This window comes from Pelobates fuscus, chromosome 9 (assembly GCF_036172605.1).
Source record: "Pelobates fuscus isolate aPelFus1 chromosome 9, aPelFus1.pri, whole genome shotgun sequence".
NCBI lineage: Eukaryota > Metazoa > Chordata > Amphibia > Anura > Pelobatidae > Pelobates > Pelobates fuscus.
In genome coordinates, this window is record NC_086325.1 from 72540690 (window position 1) to 72562344 (window position 21655).

At 42.8% G+C, this 21655-nt stretch overlaps 1 protein-coding gene across 1 annotated transcript in view; it reads left to right on the forward strand.

Moving 5' to 3' along the window:
- The first annotated feature begins 662 nt into the window (after positions 1-662).
- The window catches only part of NEXMIF (neurite extension and migration factor), a 277633-nt gene continuing 256640 nt past the window's right edge, over positions 663-21655 (forward strand). Inside the window, exon 1 of the mRNA XM_063433553.1 lies at positions 663-731. The gene's annotated coding sequence lies outside the window, so the exon portion shown is untranslated. The remainder of the gene's footprint in view (positions 732-21655) is intronic.

The window sequence follows — 21655 nt, forward strand, 5'->3', positions numbered from 1 at the left end:
TTTTTCCTAGTTTGTTGCAAAATAGGAAGTGCTTTTTTTGCCTTCTTTTGGATCAACAGCAAAAACATATGTGAGGAAGGCTGAACTTGATGGACGCAAGTCTCTTTTCAGCTGTAACTACTATGTAACTATGTAATGCTTCTCCAATCAAGATGCTTCTCCCACATGTCACTAGCAAACTGGTTTGCTTGCCAGCACACTGGCGGGCAAAGGGAGTAACATTGTTTCCTGTATTCCTCTGGCAAAATGTGTGATACCTGTAGTCTTGCGATCACCAGGAAATAATCATACAGAATATGCAGGTTTCCTTCTGTAAATAAGTGCAGGAAAAAATACCTAAATAAGGGATCATTTGCTCTAGCCTGTCAATCAGTTTTTGGCTTGTGTGCTGAGCCTTTGACATTAGCACTACATATCAAGAATTGATGAACAGGAGAAGGAGGGGGACCTTTCTTATTTTGGGAAGGGTAATACCCCTTTACGCAGTGAACTTCGCAGCACTTAAGCTATCAATAATGTGTGTTTACCTCAGGCTTAGTATGTCCATAAATAGTTTTGGTTGCATAAAATACTTTAATATAAATAAAAAAATTGTAAACAAAGCTGTCAGTTATAAAAAAAAAATCAAAAAAATCAGCTAAAATATATGATTTGCATTCATCCCTAGACTCGTCTCAAGTTCTACTCCTGAATGAAAAGTGTTCTTCTCTTGTCGTTTGAAATGTTGGGAGGTAAGTGATTTAAACTTTTATACTACACCCGTTTCTACAAGTAGTAAGCTTTTGCGCAGTGGGAGTATCATACATTATTTTACTGTTTATTTAAAAGTAGTGAGCTGCTACAAAAATGTGGGTGAGCAAATTTGATCATATATCGAATGTCACAGATGTAGCAATGTATACGTTGTCCCCATGGATGTTACCTAGTGAAGCGTGGATCCACCAAGTCTTAAATGCCGCTTATTTTTAGACTGCAGCTTCTGCAGTCTGCTACTGACAGATAATAAATATACGCTGAAAAATCATTCTCAATTTAATTGTCTCCTTGGGATTAACATTTTCATTTTTTTTAAACATTACAATATATCATACTGGTGCCTATAGTATCTGAATATGATTTGTCAGAACAATAAAGTCAAATCAAATAAAAGAATATGATGCATACTTTCTTTCTAACCCTGGCTCTTGCGTAATCAGGAGAACAGAACCCTGCTAGATAATGGATTATTCTAGATCATGGCAGTTTTGCAACATTATCGATATAATTTATGTTTTATGCAAGGGTGACAAAAACGCACAAATTGACAGGCTATGTTATAAACATTTAGCAGAAAAAATGCAGACCTAAATGGGTATTTTCTCTCCTCTTCCATGGTCTGTTATAGTGATCGCTGGGTGCCAAAAGTAAAACCACAACTATTTTAGAATTACAACACCCATCATGCTTTGTAAACCCAAATGCTTTTAAAGCGATATAGGAGTCGTAGTTCTGCAAGTGTTGTGGTTCTGCCTTTTATTTAGCGTGATTTTGACAATGGGGATATTTTACAAGGCTAAACAGGTGTTATGCACGATGCAAAGTGCTGAATGTTGAGGTACGTTCTATTTGTTTCCATGGTTATTGCTCTTTATTTAGCATATTACACCACAATTGTACCTGTTCTCTCCCTGATAAATCTCCTCTAATGTTGTCATCATTTCATGACTCACTCGTCTGGCACCTAGAAAGCTTACCTCTTAAAAAGAAACAACACTCCATGTGTGAAGTGTGTCTTCTTTTTTTCATTTTTACAAAAAGTGCAGATTTTAATAGAAATTGAAACAACATTTTCACATCACCCTGGCTGTCATTAATGCAACCAGGTCAAGTTACTTCCTGGTTTGGTTAGCACAGTGGAGCGAAACTCAAGAGGCAGGAATTGCTCAGAGCAACTGCCTTGACTTCTTATTGAGCTGCATTGTGAAGTCTGTGGTTGGACAGCGACAGAAAGTCTGGGTGGGGTTAGAAGAGGAGGGCTTGCAAAAGCTACAGATATCTATAGCTTTTGCATTTTGTTTCTGGATACTCCTCCAATGTATCCCATTTTCATCGAAGGTATCTATACTAAAAAGCGATTTTTTAAATTATTTTTTTGGGGGTGTGGGGGCAGGAGGGATAGGAGGGTAGTGGGGGTGCAGTGCTCTTTGACCATGGTCAGGGTCCAAATTAGAGTCCCTATGCAATAAGAGATGGTCCCCACATGCTGGAATAGGTACATCATATGTATCAGACTTTAGGCAAATGTCCATAATAAATTGGTTTATATAGCACCACTCAAGAGACCCCTGACACATGACTAACGAGAAGGCTGTTTTGGGAATTAATGTTGGTAGATATTATATTACTTTTGAGGAAAGGACAAAGAAGATTATTTTTACAGCCGAAGAAGAGATCATCTAGAAAATGTCATAAACGTTCCTTGACAAAGGAGGTTAAGAAACACTGATCTGGTGCATGTACTCCCTATGCTGATATAATGTGTTGCCAGAGTGTGTTGCTTTAGTGCATTATGTGCTGTTTCGTGATCTGTTGACATGAAATGAGTTTGGCATTCTGTATCAACTTCTTCTTTAAAGAATGGATCATTTTGACAGCGTAGTCTGCAGTTCCTTCTTAATGGGTTAAAAGTATAACATAATCAGTATAATTTACAGCTTTTTATAGTACACATAAGGCTGTATATTTAACAAGCAGATGGAACCAATTGCAACATGTGGACCAGTCAGCCGGGGCATTCCCTGGTTTCCATGGTGACTGCTCCACATTTAGCACAATACTCAGTAGTTGCTCTTTGTACATATGGCATATTATATGATTTGTATGATGTTCACTTTGTGTATGTTTGAGATGTGGTGAAAAATTCCATTGCTATTTGAGAATTTTAGACTTTTTTTTTTTTTAATAACATTTTTATTGGAATTTTCCTTTTTTTTTTCAGTTGCAAAGATCATGTATGAAAATCATAAGATAAAACAGTGAAACACGCAGGTCTCATAAGAGAATGATCCAGTAAACGTAGTGGTGCAATGGATGAGTAGACTCGAAGGAACATAACAATGAGATTTGCAGGTCTCAAACTGGATACAGAGTATCATTAATAGTTTAACAGAAACTCTTAGTCGTGTGGTACATCAGCACATACATATACTCAGTAGACGGGCATCAAGCTGTATCGTCTTATTTGGTGTTACGATATGGTTACGGGGCTTTTTACATGGGAGGCATTTTTTTTACTTCTCCGCATTTTGCATTTATTTTCTGAAAGAGTACATTTTTACATTTTTTTTAAAGAGACCAAAATCTAGCTTTTTCTTGTTAACATTACTGAAAAATATGGTTAATGCGTGAAGGTTGAGAGTACTAAAACATCAGTTTTGTTTAGTATTACTTATTACGAAATGTGTAATTTGTAGTTATCGTTCCAGTAATATTTATTTATGGTGCTTGAATCTGTAGTAGCAATATTCACGGCTTCTTGGGATAAACAATTTGATATGTATTATTCCACTTCTATGTATCATGTACGGTTCACATGATGATGAGAATTCGGGATTATTCTAGCTCCTAGTGACCGAATAATCTAAATTTTATTAAAGACAGGAGGCGAATATTTGCTTATCTTTCTTTACTGAAACTCCCAGCAGCAAAGAAACAGTTAACAGCAGTGTAAAAAAGTTTAACCAATCAGAGTGCATCACAGCAATATAAACTGTCATCAGGCTCCTCCCAATTCCTCTTTCTTGATGTAGCCGATCAGCTGTAGAGTCAACCATGTAAAAGTAGTCATTAAAACGATGAACAGGTAACGGTGAAGGTATCTTTAAGGATGAAGGTAGTGATCAACCCGCAGGTAGAGTCAAGGCAGAAGGCAAACGATCTTCACACTAGGAGGAAGGAGAAATATCGTGAAAGTATGGTCTCTTTGGAAAAAGAAAACCAAATAAATGCAGTGAACTGACTTCCAATTTAGTGCAAGCTCTAACTATGGTAATAACAGAGTGGTATAGCAGTAAATGACCATCTAGAATTTAATGAACTAAATATAATATAAAAAACGGGTTATAATAATAACGACCTAATGAGTCTAGGTTAGCGAAAGAGAGGATGTAAGTCATAGTTAGAAAATGGAGGTAGTACAGGATACTTACCTAGAAGGGTGGGAAGAGAAAACTAGGGTGGGAAATATTCGCCTCCTGTCTTTAATAAAATTTAGATTATTCGGTCACTAGGAGCTAGAATAATCCCGAATTTTATGGCAAGACAGGAGGCTTCATATTTGCTATTTTAACGCACAGATAGTAAGGACAGAGAAACGTGAGGAGAGTGTCTAAAATAAAAGGTACGGAAGGTGGATTCTCTAGACCAATCAGCGGAGGATAGAATTTCCGCTAAGGAACCTCCAGCTAAGAGTGCTGAAGAGGCGGCTGCGCCTCTAACCGAGTGAGCCCCGAAAGATGCATCAATGCCAGCCAGGGCTAGGAGCCATTTGATCCAGCGTGCAATGGTAGGGCACGAAACTGGTTTGTGAGGCTGTACATAGGATACCAGGAGGGGCCCGGTAGGTGCTCTGAGAAGGGTAGTGCGAGCGATATAGTGTCTTATGCACCGGGCTACGCATAGGAGTGGTCTCTCCGAGAAGTAAGGGTAGCTCACGGTAGATGAGTTGGTCTTAGTGCGTCTAGTGATGTGAAGGTGTACCCCCTCTGGTGTGAAATCGAGGGCGTGAAAGTCGAAAGCCCTGATGTCGGAAACTCTTCGGAAGGAGACCAAGCAGAGGAGGAGAGCTAATTTGGCTGATAATTGGCGTAGGGAAAGCGCTTCGTTGTCCGGCCAAGCTTCCAAGAACGTGAGCATGACGGCAACGTCCCAGAATTGATTATATTTGGGATTCGGGGGTCTAGCGATGCGGATGCCCCGCAAAAGTCTGCAGACAGACGGGTGTTTGCCCACCGAAGAGCCTTCTATAGGAACGTGCGCTGCAGAAATAGCAGACCGAAACACGTTAATGGTCCGGTAGGATTTACCCTGGTCAAATAAAGACGACAGGAAGTTAATAATATTAATTATAGGTGTTGAAAAGGGATCAAGGTTCCTTTCCAAGCACCAGCAACTCCATAGGCGCCATGCAGAGATGTAAGAGCGTCTGGTTCCTGGGGCCCATGAGTCCCAAAGGAGTCCCTGAGCAGTTGTCGAAAGGCCTGAGACGTCCCACGATCCCCTGAAATGGTCCAAGCCACTAGTTGGAGATGGTCTTGGATCGCCAATGGGTGAAAGTTGCCTATCGAGTCTCTGAGGAGGTCGTGGGTGCAGGGTAGTAGCAGGGGAAAGTCCACTGACATTTCCAGTAGGTAAGGGTACCATGGTTGGGCCCGCCATAGCGGGGTCACTAGAGTTATCTTGACACCTTGAGTTCTGAGAAGTTGTAGCGTGCGTGGAATCATGGAGAATGGAGGGAACGCATATGCCCCTGACATCGGCCACTTCTGTAGGAAGGCATCGACTGCAAGGCACGCTGGGTCCGGTAACCAGCTGTAAAAAGCGTCCGTCTGCCTGTTGAGGCGAGATGCAAAGAGGTCCAGGTTGAATGGTCCCCGGCAAATCTGGAGATGCTGAAATATTTGTGGATTCAGTTGCCAATCGCTGGAGTCCCTCCAGTGGCGGGAGAACCAGTCTGCGACGAGGTTGTCTGTTCCCGGCAGATATTCCGCTCGCAGGGAGATATTCCTGTCTAGGCAGAACTGATATAATTCCTTGGTCAGGTCTGAGAGCATCTTTGATTTGGAACCTCCTAGATGATTCACGTAGCGGACTGCGGACACGTTGTCCATTTTCAGCACAACTGAACAGTTGTAGGCATCTTTGGCGAAGCTGCGGATTGCAAATGAGCCTGCAATCAGTTCGAGGCAGTTGATGTGAAGTGCGCGTTCTGAGTGGGACCAGAGTCCTCCTGTAGAGGTTTCCGAGCAGGTTGCGCCCCATCTGAGCAAACTTGCATCTGATTCCAGGATGAAGTCTGGTTGGGATCCGAAAATGGCTCTTCCATTCCAGGCATCCATATGTTGTAGCCACCAATGGAGCTCGAGCCGGGCCTCGTCCGTGAGTGTGATCTGTTGGTCGTAAGATGTCGACTGGTGTAGGTATTGGGTCTTTAATCGTTGCAGTGCCCGGTAGTGCAGTGGGGCAGGGAATATAGCCTGTATTGAGGCGGAGAGCAAGCCGATGGTGCGGGCTAGATCCCGTAGGCGAAGGTGTGGTGATATCAGTAACTTCCGAATGTCTCTTTTTATGGATTTTATTCTGGGTGCCGGAAGTTGAAGGACTGCTTGAACGGAGTCTATCTGGAATCCCAGGAATTGTATCGTCTGGGACGGTGTTAGAGATGATTTCTGGTGATTGATCACGAAGCCAAGATTCTGCAATAGGGCGGAGGTCATGTTTGTATGATGGAGGAGGGTTTCCTGGTCCTGTGCCATGAGAAGGATATCGTCCAGATAGATTATGGAGCGGATTCCTTGGGACCGCAGTAAGGCCATCACTGGTTTCATTAGTTTGGTAAAGCACCAGGGTACGGAAGATAGGCCGAAGGGGAGGCAGGTGAACTGCCATAGTGTCTGTTCCCAACGAAACTGAAGGAGGCAGCGGTGTGCTGGTGTTACCGGCACCGTGAGGTATGCATCCTTTAGGTCGAAGCGAGAGAACCAATCTCCCTCGGAGAGTAGGTCTCTCAATAAATGGATCCCTTCCATTTTGAAGTGACGGTATACGATGAAATTGTTCAGATCTTTCAGGTTGATGACTGGTCGTAGACCCCCTGATTTTTTCTTTACCAGAAACATGTTGCTTACGAAGACCTGTGGGCCCACAACTCGTTCGATCGCACCTTTGGTGCATAGATCGTTGAGTTCGCTCCGTAGAGTCGACTCGTCTAGCAAAGACATTTTTATTGGGGTAGGAAGGGAATTTTGAATTGGTTCGACTGAAAAATCCAGGTGGAACCCGGACACCGTTTGAAGGATCCAAGGATCCTGAGTTAGTTGAGACCACTGTTGGGAAAAAAGGGTTAACCGGCCTGCAATAGGAATAAGAGAATAAGGAAGGTCCATTACCTGTAGCAGAGCGACCGCGTAGGGAAGCGGATCCACGTCCTCGGATTGTTCCGCGAGAGGGAAAAAATTGTCTGTGTTGGAATCGGGTATTGCCCGAATTCCAGGTGTCTGAAGGTCGAGGCCTGTAGCCTGTGAAGGCGGCTCTGCCAGTCGCTCGGCCTCTATAGCGACCAGCTCTTCCAGAAAAACGCTGAGAGCGAAATACCTTGCGAATAGAGGATTGTGCCTTTGTCAGTGTTGTAAAAACAGAGACGTGTTTACTTAGTTCTTTTATGAACTTGTCTCCAAATAACATGCCTTGAGCTTCTGGACCAAGTTCTTTGGTGCCTAGTTCGGCAAGTTTAGCATCAATTTTATAAAGGACGGCTTTCCGCCGCTCTGTTGATATTGCCACATTGGCATTGCCTAAAAGGCATAAGGCCCTTTGTGCCCACTCTCGCACCATATGTGCGTCAAATGTGCCACCTGATAAAGCCTCGTCTGCAATAATGAAGATTTGTGTGAGCGGGCCCGCCACATCCATCAACTTGTCTTGAGCAGTTTTAAGACCCTGTTCTAGACCCTTACGGGGGTCTTTCCCTGACTTGGTTAGAAAGGTCACAAGGAAGAGGTCGAATTCTGGTGTATTGGCCACCTTGTCTGGGATGGTGGGGCGTGGGCATTCAGCCCTTAATTTGGCTCTCACCTCTTTTTCTAAAGGCTGACGGAGCCACATTCTACAGTATTTGGCAATGTGGTCTGGGGGTGTCCATTCGGCCGATCTAGGGTGCTTAATGCACCTGGGGTCAAATAGAGGGCGTCCAGAGGTGTCAAATAAGGTATCTATGGGGTCAGACTCCGATTGGAGTTCCTCTAGAGGTATGAGGGGTTCATTAGTTGCAGAATCGGATGGATAAAGGTCTCGGAATGTCTTATGAGGCGGAGCCTCAGTATCAGAGTGTTCTGCGTAGTATTCGTCTAATACTTGGAGGTTAAAATCAGAGGTAGAACCCTCAAATGCGTCAAATTTATCATGTTTGGGTTTTGGATAGGGCACTTTAGGGTGTTTAGCGGGCGCTTTGCCTTTACCGGCGGTGGCGCTATCGCCCTTCCAAGGGCGTTTGCGAGGGGCTCCTTCATGTTCCGAAGTGTGAGAATCTTCGGAATCTGAGAGTTGGGTAATGGCCGCCGTAGGGGCTGGTATTGTCTGCTCGCTGAAAGCCGCTAAGGCTTTAGGAATGGATTCAGTGATGGCATTGAATAGCCAAGCCTTAAGTTCGGCAGAAACTGCTGGTTCTGGCACATCAGACATAATGTCAATAACAGTGGGGTCACCACAAAGAGAATAATATAATATACAATATATATATATAGTTTAAATTTATTTTTATTTTATTTTTTTTATTTATTTTTTTTATATTTTTTTATTATTTTTAATTTTGGTATGCAGACAAACTAATAACAATGAGGCGGTGGACTTATACAGAAAAGTAATTTTTGTAATAGTGGGGTTCATCCACAATACATCAATGGGGTTCACCCAGAGAGGAAGGACAATGAAATGTCCAAAATCAAATAACAGGTATGTGCCTGTGTCATCAAATAGGGATTACCCTGTATAGAGGCAGAAAAAAAGGGGGTCACCCTTGAAGAAAGGCTAGAGGGGGTCACCCTCTGAATAAAGGCTTGAGGGGGTCACCCTCAGTATCAAGCAAGGATTTTTTTTTTTTTTTTTTTTTTAAGTTGAAAAAACCTGTCAAGAAAAGGGGAAATTTTGAGTATGTATCCTTAATGATTTAAAATAAAAAGGTCTTTAAGGGATAAAAAGTACTTACCGAACAGCTGGGTCGTTGTTCTGCAGAGGAAGCTGAAATGCGAGTGAACCGCCGCGCATAAAATTTCCGCAAGATGGCGCTGAGAGGAAGCCCAGGAAAAGGTAAATAGAAATGGCCGCGGAAAGAAAAGGGCGGGAAACGTCTCTATGGAGACGCAAGGCAACACACGAAGTGTGTGAGGGAAAAAACTGAGCGGAGCGGACCGGCAAAATGCCGGGCGCTGCGGGGAAAGTGTGTCAGTTAAACAGACGGTATAAGAATACAAGTAGAAAAAATAAGAGAGGCAATTGTGTTTATAGGTTGACTGGGGAGTCAACCCATGTCACCTAAGCAGTGTGTAAAAGCACAGAAAGGCTGAGAAAATACTAGAATAAGTAAATGAATAAATATATATAATATTAAAGCAATATACTCATATAAATGTATATAAAAATTGAGCATAAATAGGAGTATAATTAGAATAGACTCACCTGGGAGGCTAAGCAGCAAAGAAAGAGGAATTGGGAGGAGCCTGATGACAGTTTATATTGCTGTGATGCACTCTGATTGGTTAAACTTTTTTACACTGCTGTTAACTGTTTCTTTGCTGCTGGGAGTTTCAGTAAAGAAAGATAAGCAAATATGAAGCCTCCTGTCTTGCCATAAAATTAAATGTTGACAATTTCTAAAATTCTTTATAAGAGGAAAGCTTTTTTCTCTTTTTTGCCAAATTCCAAAAAAAAAAAAAAAAAATCCTTCCTGTTTCCCAGCAGCTTACTAATAAAATAACCCCAAGTGACATTATTTGCCATAAACATTGCTTTTTTTTTTATTCTTTGTTTTTGTCATAGTCCATTGGGGTTAGTGTGGTACATACAGTACCCGATTTTCATAACAGAGGCAAGATGTCAAATCACAATATAAAAATATAAAATACAATCTATAGTATTTGAGGAAATGTATAGGTGTTTAGCTTTGACAAAACAAGAAAACAGGTGCCTGATATGCCTTATGCTTTTTTTTATTTTATTATTTTTTATTGTCAATCACCCAGGCAGCAATACAATACATATGTAAAAATGTGCATGTACGGTACTTATACTTTCATATTTTAAAATTTATAGAAAACAGAGAAAAACAAAACAAAAAGGAAATAAGAAATATAAGGTACATTGCACTTAAAAAAGTACTAGCTCACTTTTCGTTATAACCTATCAGACCCTTATAAACAAAAAAAGTGCAACATGTATTTACTTCATGCCTTGTATTTGCTATTGTGTTGAGATGAATGCCTTTGCTGTTGTGGCAACACAAGTATAAATGCTCAATGTTTTGCACGTAAAATAGCACAACCCCAGTTCCTCCCATGGATTGTTTTGCACAACCACAGCTCCTCCCATAGATTCAACACATTTAAAAAAAAAAAAAGTATGCAAAAATAAATCCCTGATACTAATGTTACCATTCCCAGATAGGGTTGACGCCTGGCATTATGCGATGATTTGCATTTTTCCAAATTATGTCTCAAAACTTCAGTCCTCATTTATTTATGGTATCATGTTTTTATGGTGCAGTCTATTTAATTGCATTTTTTATATATAAGTTTCAGTGGATCAGTTTAAGTTAAGAGAATTATGTGCACACAATTTGCGTTAAAGGGACACTATAGTCACCAGAACAACTACAGCTTATTGAATTTGTTCTGGTGAGTAGAATCATTACCTTCAGGCTTTTTGCAGTAACTGTCTTTTCAGAGCTAATGCAGTGTTTACATTACAATGTATATATAGTATACATTATATTATATGGGAAGATTGAGGAAATCTTCTGGTTGAGTTTTACTGCATAAGGAAAGCTTGATTCCAATTTTTACTTTTTCACTATGTAAGGGTTGTGATTGTCATATTGTATATCTTTACATTTCTACAGTGTTTAAATTACAGCATAGTAATAATTCCTCAGAAAGAGGTGCTTCCTAGAGCAGTGCTGCCTAATGTGCAGCACTGCCATTCAGTGTCTCCACCATGTATTGATTCAATTTAATAGCATCTATGAGGAGATGCTGATTGGCCATGGCTGTGTTTGACTTGTGGTGGCTCTGCCCCTGATCTGCCTCCTTGACAGTCTCAGCCAATCCTAAGGGAAAGCATTGTGAATGACTCACAGAATCATTTTTGATAATGTCAGCCAAGCAGGTAGATCAGGAGCAGAAACAGCAGCTGCAGGCTTGAATACAAGTAAGATGTTACTATATTGAATGAGGCAAGGGGAATCAGGGGGGCTAGAATACATGTTTGTGTTCCTGACCCTATAGTATTCTTTCAATTTGAGTAAGTTGACAAATTTAGGATACAGTAAGAGAGTTGGAGAAATATCTTCAGCTGTGCTGATCTGGAAGTTTTCACCCCAAATTGCCTATTTTAGTCCAAATTTTAAAGTTTTGTTTTCAACAAATCGGAATTCAGGAATTCACTGCTTAGTGAATAGATCCCTGTAATTCTTTCTTTTTATATCATTTTTTCTTTTTTTCACCTTTATGTGCTTTAAAATAAATAAAGTGCTTTATAAATGTATAATGAAAATAATGGTTTCTCTTTATATCTGAAATTTCAGGTGCCATTCGCATATGTTTAGGGATTTGTTAAGTAAAAAGCAAATTGTAATGAAGTGAAAACGGAATTGCAAACTTTAGGCTGAAAAAAGGATTTACTTTTTTTTTTGTATTTTTGCAGTGCATTTGAATATTACATTTTACCACAGCTGCCCCAACAGCAATCCTCATGCTTATTAGCATGTTATACAACTGGGGTATTAGTTGAGCCATGCACAATTTTATAATATAAAGCATAGTACTTATGTTGAGTATTGCTAGAGAAATTAAATTTGCTTAAACATGCTGGTATTGGTAGCCTAGTACTGTCGACTAAACTGCATATTATGATCTAGTCTGTGAGTATGGTTTGTCGAGAGCAGGTCATGCTGGTAAGGACTATTTGCTAAACATAACTGGCTACGCTAGAGGCTACAAGTCGCTTCGGTCTGGAGCATTAAGTAAAGTATAGATGAGACACGCTAGACCCTAAGTGTAATAAACAAAATTATATGAGGCATTATAGCTGCGTGCACAGGACACCTGGTGGAGAGAGTGTTTGTGTCAGAAGAGAGTCTGTAAGCAGTCGCCTCTCTCATCCGATTCCTTCTGTCGGGAGGTAGCTGAAGCCCTCTGGTGGGTCACGGGGGGTTGCTGTCGTGTGGGTGAGGGTGTCCCTCCAGCTGCAGGCTGGTATATAGGCCTGCATCTCCTGGCCACAAACTCGTTGACTTTCGAAGTCCTGAGTTTCCTCCTCGTGTGGGGGTGGCGGGAGGCCTGGTGGTTAGCTGCAGCTTGGGCTGCCGCCTGTGTGGTCAATGCTTTCGAGGGTGCTGCGTCTGAGGGTGGCCCCCTCGCTCACGGCTGCCCGCGACCCTTCTCACCCGCTTCCAGGGAGTCTTGCTGCTCGATCAAGGCTGCCTGTGTACGTTTTCAGAGCTTCTCCCAAAAACTGTTGAACAGGTCAACGAGACGCTGCATGATATCAGTGTTGTGGTCCTAACTTAAGGATTTGCAAGCTGGATTGGCGTTGTGGAGAGCACTCCGCTGCCATTTTATATGTGCCTCGTGGGTCGATAGTACTGATGCTTGCACACCGTTTAAGGTTCGGTCCAGACAGGTAGCTCCAGGTGCCCAGCGAAGACCGGAATATCCGGGGGGAGTTGAGGGTCGAGGTATTCTTGCGTCAGGTTACAAGTGAGGAGAGCAGCCTCCTCTTCCCTACTCGATTTCCTATAGGCCTCAGATGATGTTTTTTGGGTTACTGGGTGGTTAGAAAGAGGATTAGGATGTCCAAGAGTATACCTAGGCGTTCCCAGCACAGCTATAGCCTGTCAAAATGCGTCTGTGCCAAGTGTCTCAGGTATTTCCCCCCCGAAATGGTGGATTTGGTCAGGAGCTTGGTCTTGGCACGTCCACTCAGCCTGGAAGCTAGGCTCTGCCCCCAGGGAATTTTAGAAGAAAGAAATGTCCACATTGTGACTAGAAGAATATGTAGAAAAAGTTGCCTGGTCAGCACTCTGCTTGAATTCTGCAATTTGGTTTTTAATTGACTACAAATCACTGTTTAGTGAACAAACTCCCTTGTATCAGTATGATACAGAGGCATGGGCACATACTTAGAACGTTTGTTAATTACATTTTCTTCCTCTTTCTTCTTTTTTTTTTTTATCAACGGGAGATCTACTTTCTTACAGAAATGGAAAGGGACGTTCCCAATGAGACCTCATCTGCTCTCATCTCCATGAAAATCAATTAGTGTTTAAAATATGTGGGTGTTTTTCGTAATATAATAACTGTCATGGTTAGTAAACACTTCATACCTCTCAATAGATGTATCGTTCCAGTATTTTTCTTTTATTCATTTAACTCTGGGTTGCCAGTTACATGATTGGCTTGTATAGAATTTTTTTAACCCTGCATTGAGATGTTTGGTCTGCCCCGGCCGTACAAGTTATTGTCACATTGTTCCACCAGTAAACAGGACTGTATTTCCCATTAAGCAGACTAGGCAATTGCCTACAGGTGCATGCCTAATGGGGAAGCCTGTTAAAAGTCCCCTCCCTACTTCCTTTCAAGTGTCAGCTGTGTGCTAACTGGAACAGAGGCTGTTGGCCTCTGGGATTTCTGTATTTAGTCTGACAGAGCCTGATCTGTGCATGGCACCATCCCCTCAGACTAAACACATCAATCTGGAGCGAGAGGGAAGAGGACTCGCCAGGAGGAGAGTAAGGAATGGGGCCAGAATGGCCAACTCAGAAATGGCAGGTACACACACACACACACACACATACTACTACTACTACTACTCATATTGCTGTCATACTCTTATACACACATACTGTTACCCTCAATGACCACACACAAACTACAAAACACTGCTGCACATACTGCTACGTATTACACACACACACACACACACACACTACTACTCACTCAATACTACACATGCTGCTACCCACACTGTTACAAACACATGCATACTTATACCCACACTGTACACACACTACTACACATATTGTTATTCCCACTTTTACAAACACACTCTACAATGACACACACCGACACACACATACACAGACATATATAAACTCATAGACATGCACTCAGTCATTTACACACACTATTATACATGTGCAATCACCACACACATATACATATGCACGTTCTATATATACGTATGTGTGTATATGTATATATATATATATTTGTGTACGGCACATTCCGAGGACGTAAGGAAAACAGGGTTAAAAATAAGTAGTTCCTTAATAGCAAGTCAGTTGAGGTGTGCCGAAACTGACGTAAGGTTAGGCCTGTAAAAGAGGGCCCACCTAGGAAAATGATAAAATTGAGGGTGCGGTGGGAGGGGCACTTCCGAGATCGTCGAAGACAGGTAAGCAGGGGCTCACTGGGTTTAAATAGGGAATTTAAGTGCCTCCCACAATTACAGGCCAAGCCTTCTATTTGTGTATGGCACATTCCGAGGACGTAAGGAAAACAGGGTTAAAAATAAGTAGTTCCTTAATAGCAAGTCAGTTGAGGTGTGCCGAAACTGACGTAAGGTTAGGCCTGTAAAAGAGGGCAAAAATAATAACCATTAAAACAAAATGCGTTTATTAAGCGGTACATCATTTAGTCATATCACAGAAAGCCAGCCTTATCTCTTTCTCTGGATTGGGAATGTATCTGTTGTATGCGGATGATTTCCACCTCCCCATATTTTTAATTATGTGTGTCGGTACATGACTACCTGAGGCAGCTGTGGCTGCTCCAATACGAAAAGAATGGCCCGAGAATGAACGTGGGTTTTGTCCCAAGCGGAGTAAAAGGGTGCGTATGTAAAGCATGAAGATTTTTGTGGTCAGGGGTTTCCCTAGTATAGCTAGAAGTGGGCTATCAGGAACGGAATTAGCTTGGGCTGCTACTAGCTTATCCAATACACGGACGGGACACCATTTGGTTGAAGTGGGATAAAAGTTAATTTCCACTGGTGGGCCTGTTTGGCTTGTTTTGGTACGGGTAACGGACAATGTGTAGTGGTCTAGTTTTTTAATTAAGTGTTTCTTTTGGAGGCACGAGCTGAAATCAGAAGCTCTCTCTACAGTGAATTCTTTGGGTCTCAAGAAACCATAAAAGGCTAGATAAGCCGCTGATTTGATAACGAGGTTTGTGATATGTTCGAAAGGGGACGTGTCGAGTACATCGGATATATTCTTAAATAGCTTACTATCTATGGGAAGGCGTTTAGTGGGTATGTGTACTGACAAGTTATGAATGCCTTTGAGGACACTTTTAAGAGGGTAGGAAGATAGGAAAGGAGACTTGTTGGGAAAGGAGGTTAACATGTAGTGTTGGATTCCCGTTAAGTAGAGTTTGATTGTGTTGTAAGCTAGATTAAGAGAAAAGTGGCAAAAAGTTGTGAAAGCAATCATGGTTTCAACAGAAAAAACATTTATTACACAGTAATTACGAACGAAACACATAAACAGTTCATATGCTCTGTAATAGGCTTTCCTTGTGTTAAGGGATAGACCCGCCTGCGCAAGCGTGCCGCTTAGTTGTAAGAGAGAGCTTAACGCATTACCAGGTCTTCGAATTTTGGAGGTACCCTGGGTTGCTGGGTAGCTGTAGGATGTAGTCTGAAGAACTCCTGCAAATTGAAGCGTGACAGAGCATCAGCTGCAGTATTTTGTATACCTGGGACGTGAACACAGGATATGCAGAACTGGAGATTAGCTGCTAGCCAAGTGAGTCTCCTGACTAGGTTCATGATCGTGAGGGACTGAGAGCGGCCCTTGTTAATGATGTTACAGGTAGCTAAGTTATCACAAAAACACCTGACTGACTGCCCCCTCCACTCTACCCCCCACGTGTAAGCTGCTGCTACGATAGGGTAGATCTCAAAAAGAGAGGAGGTGGTACTGAAACTCTCGAGTGATGTGGTTTCGATCGGCCAGGAGTCGTACAGCCACTCGTCTCCAAATATGGCCGCATAGCCTAAGGTACCTGAAGCGTCAGTCCAGAGTACTGGGGAATCGTCGGAAACGGGGGGAACAAACAGTGACCTGCCATTCCACGAGGAAAGGAACAGCTGCCACATTCTCAGGTCAGCTGTAGCTGACTCGTCTAAGGGTGTAGTGGAGTCTACTGTATAATCTAGTGACTACTACTACTACTACTCATATTGCTGTCATACTCTTATACACACATACTGTTACCCTCAATGACCACACACAAACTACAAAACACTGCTGCACATACTGCTACGTATTATCCACACAGTTACACACACACACACACACACACACTACTACTCACTCAATACTACACATGCTGCTACCCACACTGTTACAAACACATGCATACTTATACCCACACTGTACACACACTACTACACATATTGTTATTCCCACTTTTACAAACACACTCTACAATGACACACACCGACACACACATACACAGACATATATAAACTCATAGACATGCACTCAGTCATTTACACACACTATTATACATGTGCAATCACCACACACATATACATATGCACGTTCTATATATACGTATGTGTGTATATGTATATATATATATATTTGTGTACGGCACATTCCGAGGACGTAAGGAAAACAGGGTTAAAAATAAGTAGTTCCTTAATAGCAAGTCAGTTGAGGTGTGCCGAAACTGACGTAAGGTTAGGCCTGTAAAAGAGGGCCCACCTAGGAAAATGATAAAATTGAGGGTGCGGTGGGAGGGGCACTTCCGAGATCGTCGAAGACAGGTAAGCAGGGGCTCACTGGGTTTAAATAGGGAATTTAAGTGCCTCCCACAATTACAGGCCAAGCCTTCTATTTGTGTACGGCACATTCCGAGGACGTAAGGAAAACAGGGTTAAAAATAAGTAGTTCCTTAATAGCAAGTCAGTTGAGGTGTGCCGAAACTGACGTAAGGTTAGGCCTGTAAAAGAGGGCAAAAATAATAACCATTAAAACAAAATGCGTTTATTAAGCGGTACATCATTTAGTCATATCACAGAAAGCCAGCCTTATCTCTTTCTCTGGATTGGGAATGTATCTGTTGTATGCGGATGATTTCCACCTCCCCATATTTTTAATTATGTGTGTCGGTACATGACTACCTGAGGCAGCTGTGGCTGCTCCAATACGAAAAGAATGGCCCGAGAATGAACGTGGGTTTTGTCCCAAGCGGAGTAAAAGGGTGCGTATGTAAAGCATGAAGATTTTTGTGGTCAGGGGTTTCCCTAGTATAGCTAGAAGTGGGCTATCAGGAACGGAATTAGCTTGGGCTGCTACTAGCTTATCCAATACACGGACGGGACACCATTTGGTTGAAGTGGGATAAAAGTTAATTTCCACTGGTGGGCCTGTTTGGCTTGTTTTGGTACGGGTAACGGACAATGTGTAGTGGTCTAGTTTTTTAATTAAGTGTTTCTTTTGGAGGCACGAGCTGAAATCAGAAGCTCTCTCTACAGTGAATTCTTTGGGTCTCAAGAAACCATAAAAGGCTAGATAAGCCGCTGATTTGATAACGAGGTTTGTGATATGTTCGAAAGGGGACGTGTCGAGTACATCGGATATATTCTTAAATAGCTTACTATCTATGGGAAGGCGTTTAGTGGGTATGTGTACTGACAAGTTATGAATGCCTTTGAGGACACTTTTAAGAGGGTAGGAAGATAGGAAAGGAGACTTGTTGGGAAAGGAGGTTAACATGTAGTGTTGGATTCCCGTTAAGTAGAGTTTGATTGTGTTGTAAGCTAGATTAAGAGAAAAGTGGCAAAAAGTTGTGAAAGCAACCATGGTTTCAACAGAAAAAACATTTATTACACAGTAATTACGAACGAAACACATAAACAGTTCATATGCTCTGTAATAGGCTTTCCTTGTGTTAAGGGATAGACCCGCCTGCGCAAGCGTGCCGCTTAGTTGTAAGAGAGAGCTTAACGCATTACCAGGTCTTCGAATTTTGGAGGTACCCTGGGTTGCTGGGTAGCTGTAGGATGTAGTCTGAAGAACTCCTGCAAATTGAAGCGTGACAGAGCATCAGCTGCAGTATTTTGTATACCTGGGACGTGAACACAGGATATGCAGAACTGGAGATTAGCTGCTAGCCAAGTGAGTCTCCTGACTAGGTTCATGATCGTGAGGGACTGAGAGCGGCCCTTGTTAATGATGTTACAGGTAGCTAAGTTATCACAAAAACACCTGACTGACTGCCCCCTCCACTCTACCCCCCACGTGTAAGCTGCTGCTACGATAGGGTAGATCTCAAAAAGAGAGGAGGTGGTACTGAAACTCTCGAGTGATGTGGTTTCGATCGGCCAGAAGTCGTACAGCCACTCGTCTCCAAATATGGCCGCATAGCCTAAGGTACCTGAAGCGTCAGTCCAGAGTACTGGGGAATCGTCGGAAACGGGGGGAACAAACAGTGACCTGCCATTCCACGAGGAAAGGAGCAGCTGCCACATTCTCAGGTCAGCTGTAGCTGACTCGTCTAAGGGTGTAGTGGAGTCATCGTCAGGGAGACCGTGCAAAAGTGAAAGGATTCTGGAAATGAAAGACCTACCCTGTGGAATTATTCTCATGGCGAAATTAAGTGAGCCTAGAAGTGACTGTAGCTGTTTCCTGGTGCAAGTGCCTAGTTACATGCAGGTGCTAATGTAAGACAGAATTCGGTCTACTTTCTCCTGGGGCAGGCTGGCGTGCATGGTGACAGAATTGAGTGTAATCCCCAGAAAAGTAATTTCGGTTTTGGGACCTTCAGTTTTGTCCAGGGCTACGGGGACACCTAAATCTTTAAAGAGAGTGAGCAAGTGATTAAGGCTGCGTGGAGTGCAGTGGTGTGGTTCAATGGTGAGGAAGTCGTCTAAATAATGAATGACAACTGGGCATCTGCAGAAGTTCAGGAGAAGCCATGTTAACGTTTCGGCGAACAGGTCAAATAACTTGGGGCTACTTTTGGAGCCGAAAGTAAGCCTGGTAGCGAAATAGTAGTTGTCTTGCCACTTAACTCCATGCAGATGCCAGAGTGATTGATGAATGGGAAGTAACTTAAAGGCGTTAGTAATATCTGACTTACTTAACCAGGCTGCCTTCCCGGAGTTAATAATCGCTTGAATGGCATCATCGATTCTAGCGTACTGAAGAGAAAAATCTTCTGACGGGATTAGTGCATTCAGGCTAGGTGTGGGAGAGGCGTGTGGTGCAGAAAAGTCAATAATAAGTCTCTTTTGTTGTTAAACTTCCCCGTGGCGATACCTAGAGGGTTAGTTCTCCATGAGGAGAAAGGAGGAGTAGTGAAAGGGCCTATCATGAAGCCGTTATCTACTTCTTTCTGTAAGAGTACTTGTAGGGTGTCGGGGTCTGTGAGAGCTGACTGAAGGTTGGGGCACTCCAAGATGCCTGAGGGGAGAGAGACAAAGCCTGTGTGAAACCCGTGAGTGAACCCTGACGTGAGAAATTCCACCAGATGTAAAGAAGGATGATTAGCCAGGTAACGTTGTAAACTCGGTATGTTTATTGGAGTGGATGCCTTTTTAGGGTACAATTTGTTAGGGCACATCGTCTTGGCATGTGCCCTGAAACAAAGTGAGCACACATGCAGCAGTCTACAAGCACTGTAACTACAACCCCCAGCATTGAAATTATTGCAGACCTGAGCTTTGCCCAAGAACACTATTGGCCTGCCTAATTTGTCTCTTATTTCCTTCTGGTTGGAAGTTGACTGAAAATCGGAGTTGGCGTTACTGGTAGAGGGGATAGCTACATTTTCAGGACAGAAATTAATCGAGTGAGCTGCAGACGAGCATATGGCACAGGAAGGGGTTTTGAGACCTGCAAAATGCATAAGAAACAACTCCGTGTCCAGCTGACCCCAGTCCGTGACTGTATTATACTGAGACAATGAAGCGGCTGACCTAGAGGAGAATGACTTGTGATAGTCGTAAAAGGCAAAGCCCCCGTACTTATAAGCTAGCTCTACCACCTTGTGTAGGTATAAGTCTAGCTCCTCTCTGCGGAGGGGAAAAGCAGTACAGATAACGTCTCTGTATAGGCCAAATGCCAAGACAAACTCGGGAATGTTAAGTTTCCTATTCAACCTAGGGTCTCTGGCCCTCATTACTACTGATAGATCCTCAAACGTGTACGCCCTGTTTTCTACCACGTCTTGAGCCGCTATCAGTAGCGAGGCCAAGTTAACATCCTTTCCCTCTATGATGTCACGTCTGAGAGACTGCGGTATTAGGTGAATAGGATTAATAACGTTAGTAACTTTCCTAGCCGGTAGAGGGTTACTGTTACCTCCTAGGGCGGGCGTGGGTTGGGCAACCGGCCCGGGAATCTCGGGGACTGTAGGAACATTATTAGCTTCCAGGTTATCCAATCTATTATTGATAGTGGCAACTGAGGACACTAGGGAGGCCATCATGGCGTGTAACTCAGCCAGGCTATTAAGTACATTAACCTGTGAACTAGGGCCAGGCCTTTCGTTATCCTCAGTAGAGTTCAATAAACGAAAAAGTTCATTCTTCCTGGCTGAAGCCGGATAAGGGATATTCCTCTTTTTTAGTTCAGCGGTAATCTTAGGGATAGTCCAGGAGCGATAGCTGGAAGCTGGACTTGGAGGGGTTGGTTGCCTTCTCTGTGTGCCCGACCTGAGAGGGGTGCTGGTAACCGACAGATTGTCTTCTAATACCGAAGCGTTGGACATTCTAAGGGGGGCAGAGAGGGTGAGTTTAGTACTGAAATGTAAACAGCTGGAGGGACCCCGCTTACTAGGTTAGTGCCCATAGGCGAAATTGTATTAACTTAGCTTCAGTTGGTGGCAGATGAGGCCCTAACTACTTGCCAAGTGGCTATGAGAGGCACTATCTATGATTTGGCTCGTGGGGCCTTGGTGCCACTGAGGTGGGTGGCGGGGTGTTGGCCTCTCGGTGACACGTAAAAGAAGTAAAACGTTTGGCCGTGACTGGTGAGGCCCTAACTAAGTTTTGAAGCAAGGCTATAGCTATGCGTTGGGACGATTGGCCTGAACCTCCGAACGTAAGGGCTGACCTTATGCCTTGCGGGACCTCTAAACTTATAGGCAAAGAGGCCTATGGGAACATACCTAAGTTGGCGGGAGAATTACAACTAGTCCTCAAACCCCCCCCCCCCCCCCAGGACACACCAATAACATACCTGCAGAGGAAGGAATACTTTACTTGACCTAATAATGGACTATTATCCTGAAGGGAACCAACGGAACTAAAGGGAAAGAAACGTGACCTATTTATGAAACGTACTATTTAATTACAATATACACACAAATGAACTGGGTGACACAGAGGCCTACCTCTTTAACAAAGCTGCGAACACGTATACCTGCGAAGGGCCACTTGCGAGAAGTGTCAGTACTAGTAAGGACTACAACAGAAAATAGGACATGAACAGCCATTAAATCAATGGAAACAACATACCCCCTATTATTCTACTTTGCTATTTATGACTTTAAGGGGACCATATAAACCACTTTAAATACAGAAGTTTAGAATACTGGGTAATACAACAAAACCGCCTAAACCCCTCTTATAAACGTAACTACTAAATTTATTGCTAAAAATGTGAACAATA